Source organism: Neltuma alba, unplaced genomic scaffold (genome assembly GCF_004799145.2).
Source record: "Neltuma alba isolate B1F8T4 unplaced genomic scaffold, ASM479914v2 tig00011543_pilon, whole genome shotgun sequence".
Lineage (NCBI taxonomy): Eukaryota > Viridiplantae > Streptophyta > Magnoliopsida > Fabales > Fabaceae > Neltuma > Neltuma alba.
Window position 1 is genome coordinate 624,034 of NW_021636205.1, and position 9,193 is coordinate 633,226.

The following is a 9,193-nucleotide window of genomic DNA, read 5'->3' on the forward strand; positions in this document are numbered from 1 at the left end:
AATCTTGTCACTACATGTTGCTTAATTGCTGTTGCTTGAATTTACATTCTTTTATTGGAGTCCTATAATAATTCTCCCTTCTTTCTTTGTCCAAAAATTTCCAAAAAATTAAATAGAACAATATAATGGAATAGTGGAGTAAATGAAAATAAAAGCACTGAATTTCATTGAGCTTATTAAGTTCGATACATTAGGTTCGTAAAGTGGTATCTTATTCAAAAGGAAAGCATCTTATTTAAAAGGAAAGCATTATGATACAGGGTATATTAGACTCACATTTCTGAGAGTTGGGTCCAGTTCCTAATAAAATTGGGTAATTTTCCTGATATATTGGTCCCATCTAAAGAACTACAACAAAAATGTTAGGAACAATTTAAAAGAGATCAACACAACATCAAAAATAAAATATAATGAAATGATTAAATAATATTATACCACTCACATAGATTCTAGTTTTTCCAGATTACCAAAACTTTCGGGCATTGGCCCTAAGAAGTTATTTCCAGAAAAATGCCTACAAGTTCCAAATCCTTAGAAACAGATAACACATCTAAAAGCAATATGAAAAATTATCTATAACAAGACTAATGTGGCAGTCACAATGCAACTAATAAGATAAAAGAAAATTATTTGCACTTAAAATAGTATTCTTACAGCGTGCGTAATTGCGTCAATTTTCCGAGACTAGAAGGAAGAGTTCCTTCCAATAGATTATCTTTCAACTGTCTGTAGAAAATAGCAAAACCATAAAATTATTTCTCAATACAACAATAAGTTGTTAAAACTCAAAGTGTAATGATTTATACTTACAAATGCTCTAAAGTTGTAATTTCACCAATTTCGTCTGGGATTGGGCCGCTGATTGCGTTCGCCCCAAGGTGTCTAAGACGTGTGTTTAAGAGATGAATAATGCATATGGTCAAATAATTCAAGCTTGTATATATAGATGCATGCGTGAATGACATACATGAAAATAACCACATATATATTCATTCACAACTCTATGATCACTTACAATGTGACAAGAGGGAGTCTAGCAAAGCTCCTTGGGATTGATCCATTTAGATAATTGTTAGACAAATCACTGTACCATATATAAAAGTTATATTGTAGATCACAAATTCCCACACTTTATCTAAGCATACACACACACACACACACACACATATATATATATATTTAAACCAATAATAGAATTAAAAAAAAGTTCATTACTTACAGTTTTTGCAGATAGGTAAGGAATCCAAATTCACTTGGTAAAAGTCCCGATAAATTGAGACCCTTGACAGAGCTATCATAAAAAGAAAACACGTTACTACAACTATTTACATAGAGCTAAAATAAAATAAGTTGTGTTATAATTAGCGTCAATACGTTGGCCAAAAAAAATAGCACCAATATGCATTTGAATATTAATTTTATTGTGACACAGCCAGACCTAACTTGTTCTAAATATCATAAAAATGTATCTCAATATCAAATCAACTAGTTTCAAATCAAGAAAGGAACAAAAAATAATAGAGAAAACTTTTCGACATTATTTGGAACTCATTAAACACAACTTATTAATTCAGACTGGAGCTAGCTTGATTTGTACCCAAATTGAAAGGGTTACGTTATAACCATATACATAGATGAACTTACATATTTGTAACATGACAAACTTTGCCAAATGAGAAACTGCAATTGCATGCTACATTCCTCATGATATGCATATCAAAGATCTCATTTTTGAAGCCTTCATCGACACAGGAACGTGGCGTCGCATTCCAATTCAAGTTCTCTATCTTCGATGATATTGTTTTTAGAACTTTCACTGCATCAAACACAATCCAGTTTTTTCAAAAAAATAAAAATAAAAAAAAATCATGCACCATAAAGTAAGAACCTCAACATCTATATTCTATGTTCATAGACATCTGTAATCCTTATATATATATATATATATATATATATATATAAAGAAATTTCAAAGTACTTGCTGCACGTGCAATTTTATAATTTTTTATTTTTAAAAAATACAACATGCTTAAAAAATATTTAAAATATTTATCTGACCATGTCTTTTTAAAATAAAAAGCTTGAAAATCTTAAAATATTATATTAAATATTTTTTAAAAAATAAAATGGTATATAATAAAAAATATAAAAAAACTCCTGACATGTTAGAAATCGTTAACTTCAAAGCTAATTTTAACAGTAGGGGAGTTGAAATTCAAAACATGAAATATCAAGATCCTTAAGTTAAATTTTTAAAAGTCAGAGAGGTGATGTGCAGCTGACCCAAAGATAAGGGGGTTTTACGTATTTTAGCCTAATTAATATACAATAATATAATTATTTATTTTACCATTTTTTATAACTGTGGTTTACAAGTTTTCAAATTATTAATGAAAACATAGCTTTTATGTTCTTTTTATAATGATATATCTCAAAATATATAAAAATATTAAAAATAATTAATATAACTTTTCAGAACTTTTTTGGTTTATTTTATTTCAGAAAAAGAAAGATTGATAAACGACTATTCACACATTTTATAAATTATAAATACGAGAAGACTGCGGCGAATACAATATATAGTAATAGTATAAGAAAATCAAAATGAATTGGGTGTTATGGAAAGAGAGAATGAGTTTAAATTAAAGTAGATTGTTTATATTGATTTCAGTTTCATGGGCGTGAGGATTAAATTATTCAGATATTATAACAATCATATAAATTAAGCTAATAAAATATTTTGTATTAATACATTACAAGTAACTGATAAAACATAATTTTCTATCATATTCTGTGCATGCAAAAGAGATTACTAAGCTTTATTCATCTATCCAGGTTGCCAAAAAAATATGATTGATTACTTATATATAGTTCTTTGCATGGAATATGTTTGTCGTTAGATAACCTAACTGTGCAAACGAGAAGAGTGAATTTAATATTAGCATTAAATTAAAGCATTGACAAATAAATGAATAAAACAAATCACTATAGTTTTCAACCATTGGAATCTTGTTGGCCAGAAAGCAAAAGAAAGAAAGAAGGAACGAAAATGTTCGAATCAGTTTAATTACGTAGTTCCCTCTTTTTTCTTGGGGGGGGGGGGGGAGTCTCGAAAGTTACTGCAGTTTTTTAATCACTGCTTGTTCAGATCAACCATCATGTTGACCCCTTTCTTTTGTGTAATTTTCTTTGAATAGTAAGAAAACAAATGGAAATGGAAGAATCGATCGTAATGCTGAGTAATATAGTATATACTAAGGAGTAAGAAAAACAGAAAGGGGTTGATTAAGAAACCTTCATCTTCTGGTATGAGTTGAGCATCGGATCCACAGTTTGTGAAAGCTTTCAAAGCGAAGCATCCAAATAAGAAAAGATATAAAAGTTTAGAGATTGAGATCCCAAACTCCATTTATGTTCGTTGTTGCAGTTTGGAGAAAGTAACTCTGTGAGGGGCGAAGGAAGAAGGACGAGGAAGAAGCAGTTTGCAGAATCACGCAGTAGCAAAGCGCAAGAGATAGAAGAAGAAGCTAAGGATGTTGCAATAGAAATAGTAGCAAGAAGAAAAGAAAAGCAAGTCAAGACTTCTACAAGTCTTCTACTTTTTTGTAAAGTAATAAAAGCGCTTCGCCTGTCTCAGAAAGAAGTAATAAAGCCGTTGATTTTTTGGCAGGATGTACCACAATGAGTGGCTAGCCTATGCCCCGTTCTCTCTAAGCATGTTTTTAGCTCATGACGTGACCAAAGGAAGGGAATCTAAGGGCAATGCATGTACTTGTAAGTTGTAAGGCTCCAGGGGAAGGCATTGGCTGACGTGGTCCGTGTTTCTATTTTTTTTTTTTTAACCTGAATCCGTGTTTCTAGTTGGATTCTAATTGTTTTTGGGTTCTAGTTGTTTATGTCTTGTTGGTATTTTTTTTATTTTCATTATTTTGTGTGTTAGGTTATATCTTAGGTTTTTTGGGAGTTTATTTTGATCTTTGGTTATTGGTGTTTGTACTATTTTTTGATATTAATAAAATTGATTTTTTTGGCCCAAAAAAAATTAAAAGGTGTTGAACAGCTGCAAGCTGTTTCATAGGCGATGTGATTTATAGTATTATAATAATTGGATCTGTTAGACTGATGAATCCCTAGTTAACGGCTCAATGTGATAAGATTATCATCAAAATTGCTGTTATTAAATTAAGATATTCTTAGTTTTATATATTAAAATAATATACACAAAAGCATAGCTTTAACTATTAATTTTATGCAAAGTTTTAATTGGTTATTAATTTTATAAAGTACTTTTTTTAATCCTCCAATAGCCACATTTTTTTTTTACCAGCCCAATCGTCACATCATTTTGTTATTTTAAAAAGGTAAAAATGTACATTTGGTCATTTAATCTTATAGAAGTTTCGAATTCGTTCGTTAATTTTATAAATTGTCTTTTTAGTTTTCTAATTAATCCTAACACGTTGACTGCAAATAATTATTTTTAAATCAATCATTAGTATTTTAAATAGTTAAATTTAATATGTGAGTATTTATGAATGTTCATGTTTTTATTAAGATTTAAAATTATAATATCAATATTTTTTTCATTTTAAGAATTGATTGAAAAGACAATTTTTAAAACTAAATTATTAAAATAGAATTTTGCGTAAAATTAAAGAAAAAAAGATATACTTTTGGAAAAATTACAAATAAAGACCCCGAATATGTAAAATTACGATTCAGAACTCTCAATTTGAAAAATAGCAAATAAAAACCCAGTCTTATTTTTGCAAATATAAAATCGTGGTGAAATGTCTGAAATGCCCCTCAAGCAAATGACAAGTTGACTATGAGAAATGACAAGTTCACTTTAGCGAATGACAACTTCAGTAGACTAAATCACAACTTGACTGAGGGTATGTCAAATGACAAGTTGACTATGGGAAATGACAAGTTCACTTTAGTGAATGATAACTTCAAATTTAATAGATCAAATCACAATTTGACTAAGGAACATTTCAAACATTTTATCCATATTTCAAGAGAGATTTAAAAAAGTTAAAAGAAAAAAGGAAAAGGAAAACAGATGATGGCAATGAATGATATTATCAACCGAAAAAGATAAAGTTAATGGGAAATCAAGAGCCAAGTGTCAAAACTCACTATCGAAAAATTATTGCTTTCCAAAAGCACTTTGCGTGGGTAGAAACGAGGTTAGTGAGACTCTAAATTTAAAGATTTTAATTTGTAATTTTTGATAATAATAAATTTATTTTTAAAAATCATAGTTATAAAATTATTTTCAGAGTTAAGGTTAATCTACTACTTCAAGTATTTTTTATGTGTTCAACAGACATAAAAATATATTTTAATGCACATTTATTTAACGAATTTTTTTTAGGAGTTAAGGGCAGGGTTAAAATTTGTCCCTAAAAAGATATTTTAAAAATGCAAATGCTTCTAAAAAAATCAATACATTCAAAGTAAAATTACGCTACCAAATATTTTAATATGCCAAAAGGTTAAAAGCACATGAAAGCTGGATGAATCATAAAATATTTTAGGATACTCGATATATCTGAAAAGATATTTTATGATGCTGAATGCACTTTGACCCTTGTTTTTATTTAGATTTCTTATCTATCAAAAGTAAAAATTAAGTTTTCAAAAAATCTAAAAAAATGAAATAACTTAAAATGTGAAGTTGTCCCAATTTAATTTCAATAATCTCACATTCATGACAAACAGCAGATGCTCACAACTCATGCCGGGAAATGGCTTTGTCATCTTTGTTGCCTTTATAATTTACTTTTCCAATGGCTTTGTCTTCCTTTGCTAGTTGTTTAAAATATGAAAATGGCAAGAAATTATTAAAAAATTACAATGAGTACTTTAGTGAATTTAAATTAAAATGTAAAATAATATAAAGTTTTTTTTCGGCCTTGACATATGGACCTTTCAAGATATTAAAAATTGAAGAAGTTGTGGGAATTGTCAAAACAATGGTTCAATGGTCAAAGGTCTGGACGTCTGGTCATGGTCAAATATTAACTTAAGTAAATTAACATATGTTTAATTATTCAAATATTAACTTAAATAAGATATATTTTAAATCATAATAAAAAGTACAAAATAAAAACTAAGGCTTTATTTGATTTCCAATTTTCAGAACAAATTTTCGCTTTTGAAAACAAAAAATAAAAAATTGTTTGATAATTATTTTTCATTTACCTGTTTTGTAGTAGTAGTAGTAATAATAATCTGTTTTTAAAAATAAAAAAGAATCATTTTTCTATGTTTTCTCCTTTTTCTTTTGTAGAGAATTGCAGAATTGTGATGAAACCTGTGAATTTTTTTTTAGATTAAAATATATATTTGGTCCCTTAATTTTATGTAAAGTTTTAGTTTGGTCCCTTAACTTTAAGTGGTATACTTTTGGTCTTTTAACCGTAAAATTATTAGTCTTAAATGATGATTTTTTATAACAATCATAATTGTTTTGAAAATTAAATTTAATATGTTAGTATTTAGTAACATTTTATTAACACTAAAGAGTTCAATATCATTATTTTTTGTTAATAGTTTTAGAATTAAAGGATTAAAACTTTACTTTTTAAAATTAAAGGACTAACAAAATATTATGTAAAGTTAAAAAACTAAAAGTGTATTTTGGTCATTTTTCTTTTAATGTTATGTTAAAAGACCAAACCGCAGTCAATGGGATGAGGCTTTATTCCCGACATATAAAATTCACGCTTTTTTTTAGCATAATTACTTTTCATTTTGGTCTTTTAAGATAATTTTCCCAAGAATTAATGGGGGAAAAATGTTTGGGACGCTTGGAAGATTATTATTGTATCTCAATATATTGTCTTTGATTTTAGGAAAAACTAATCTGGCACTCCTTATAGTTTTACCTGATTTTGAATGCAGTCCTTCTAGTTTGTTTTTTTTTCTTTTATGAAATCCTTATAATTTATTACATTAAATGAGTAAGTACTTTTGTTAAAAATAAAATTACTTTCAACGCCGTTAATGCTGTGTGACATCGCATTGAAAAGGTTTGCTTTCTCTTTCTTTCCAGCGCCAAGAATGATCTTTCTCTTTTCTCTTTCTTCCCAGTAAAAACTTCTGCCCTCTCCATCATCAATCATGGGCCAACCACGCCGATCGATAAGGAGAAGAAAAGCTCCATCTTAAACTGTATTCACACGCACTGCTTCTATGCTGTTGCGAATTTAGGATAAAGTCGCATGAATATTGGGATTCAGGATTCCATAGTCATAATGGCCATCAGAGCTTTCGGTGGCATTCCTTGCTTCTTCTCCGGCGATATGACTGGGTTTGCCCTGTTCTTTCTTGCTTCCATTAGAAAGCATCTCTAGATGTGATAACATGTGAAGTCAGCTCCTTGAAGAACCATTGTTTCAAAGGCCTTATTTTGTCGCTATGCTTGAATCAGAATTAAATACCCCAGTGGCAATATGACAGGCTCGTAATTAAATCAGAATTAAAAAATGGCGTATTATATGTTAAGCAAATTTTTTAAAATAACAAATTAAGGTGGTTTTTTTGTTAAAGTTTTCCAAAAAGAATATCAGCTGTATATAATGCAATTTGTCATATTGAGTAGACTTTCATTTGCAAAGTTACCATGTTTGGGACAAAACTGCCATCGCCAAAAAGGAAGCGAGGAGCAAAGCTTTGATATTATCACTTCAGAATGCAGAACCCCAATATTCATATGATTTTATCCTAAATTCTTTAATGCTAATGAAGAGGAATACAATTTGAGAAGGAGCCTTATCCTTGTTGGCGTGAGACTGGTGTGGCTGGCTCTTGAGGGATTGAAGAGAGAGAGCCACGAGCTTTTATTGGGAAGAAGAGAAAACAAGTCCATATATCACTTTTTCAATGTACAAATGGTGTTAGGAGTAATTTTAATGAAAGGACTTGCTCACTTAATGTAATAAACTATAAGGATTCCATAAAAAGAAAGAAAAAAATTAGAGAGACCTGATTCAAAATCATGTAAAACTATAAGGACTGTTAAATTAATTTTCCCTTGATTTTATATAAAGTTGTAGTTTGGTTTCTTTGAATTTATAAAGTATTTTAGGTAAATTAATTTTCCAATTCCCTTGACTTCCTTGAATTTTAAATCAAGTTCTTCTATTTTTTTTAATTAGATCCTTCGAATTTACACCGTTGGCACCTGTTTAAAATTGTTTAATAAAAACTAACAATGTTTTTAAAAAATTCCAATAATGTGAATTCCAGGAGAGTCATGCAGTACTCTTGTGTGTTTTGATTCTGAACAACGAAGTCATGGGGAAATCCATAATAGTAACAAGCTCATGGGATAGCAGTTTGAAAAGCCACCTTAGTGTCTTTAATTATTATACTGCCTCCGATCCTTAATATGAGAACTATTTGAAAACTGAATTTGATCCTAAATATAATATCTTAATCCACTTTATCTCATATCTTTTTTCAAAATATTCTTATTCATTGCAAGGGGTTCTCACCAAATAATAATTCTAATCATTCACTGCATATGATTGAAAAAGATAATTTAAAGAGATGAACGCAACAAATAACCAACTTAACTAATTTTTTTTAATATCTCCAAATTAGTTATCTAACTTTTAAAAATAAAAGCATCAACGTTAAGAGCATTTTGCACTATGGTTTCATTTCCAAAGATTAAAATCCTTGGCATCCAACGCGTGCATAAGCTTTTAACATTAATGGGAGATGAGTGTGAGTGAAGGGATCAGGTGGCAAAGGGAAGAGAGAGAAGAGAGAGGGATAAGAAACTATTTTCAGGTTCATAAAAGAATATTTCAAACCCTCACATCGTGGGGAAATTGAAAGGATTTGATAAAAGGAAACAAAGAGTGGGACTTGATTCAAAACTCAAAAAAAAGAAATTATAAGGATTGAGAAATTAATTTTCTCAAGTATTTTTTTAATCTTCTAGCCCTCACATCGTTGATCTCACATGATAATTTTTGTGCTAATTATTATTATTTTAAAAAGATAAAAAATCTCATCTGCTTTTATAAATGTTTGATTTCGTTATTTAATTTTTTAAAATATATTTTTAGTTCTTTAATTACTCCTGACATATTAATTGCAAATAATAATTTTTTATTAGTTATTGTTATTTCAAAAATTAAACATAATATGTCAGTATTTATAAATGTTTCGT

The 9,193-nt window shown here is 28.9% G+C and overlaps 1 long non-coding RNA gene across 1 annotated transcript; it reads right to left on the bottom strand.

Annotated features, from left to right (window-relative positions):
- Positions 1-1,015: 1,015 nt before the first annotated feature.
- Positions 1,016-1,665, bottom strand: LOC114714830 (uncharacterized). Its single transcript, XR_003737483.1, has 3 exons — positions 1,645-1,665; positions 1,220-1,291; positions 1,016-1,084 (listed from the first exon to the last, which is right to left on the bottom strand). It is a non-coding gene; the product is annotated as an uncharacterized LOC114714830 (long non-coding RNA).
- Positions 1,666-9,193: the final 7,528 nt, after the last annotated feature.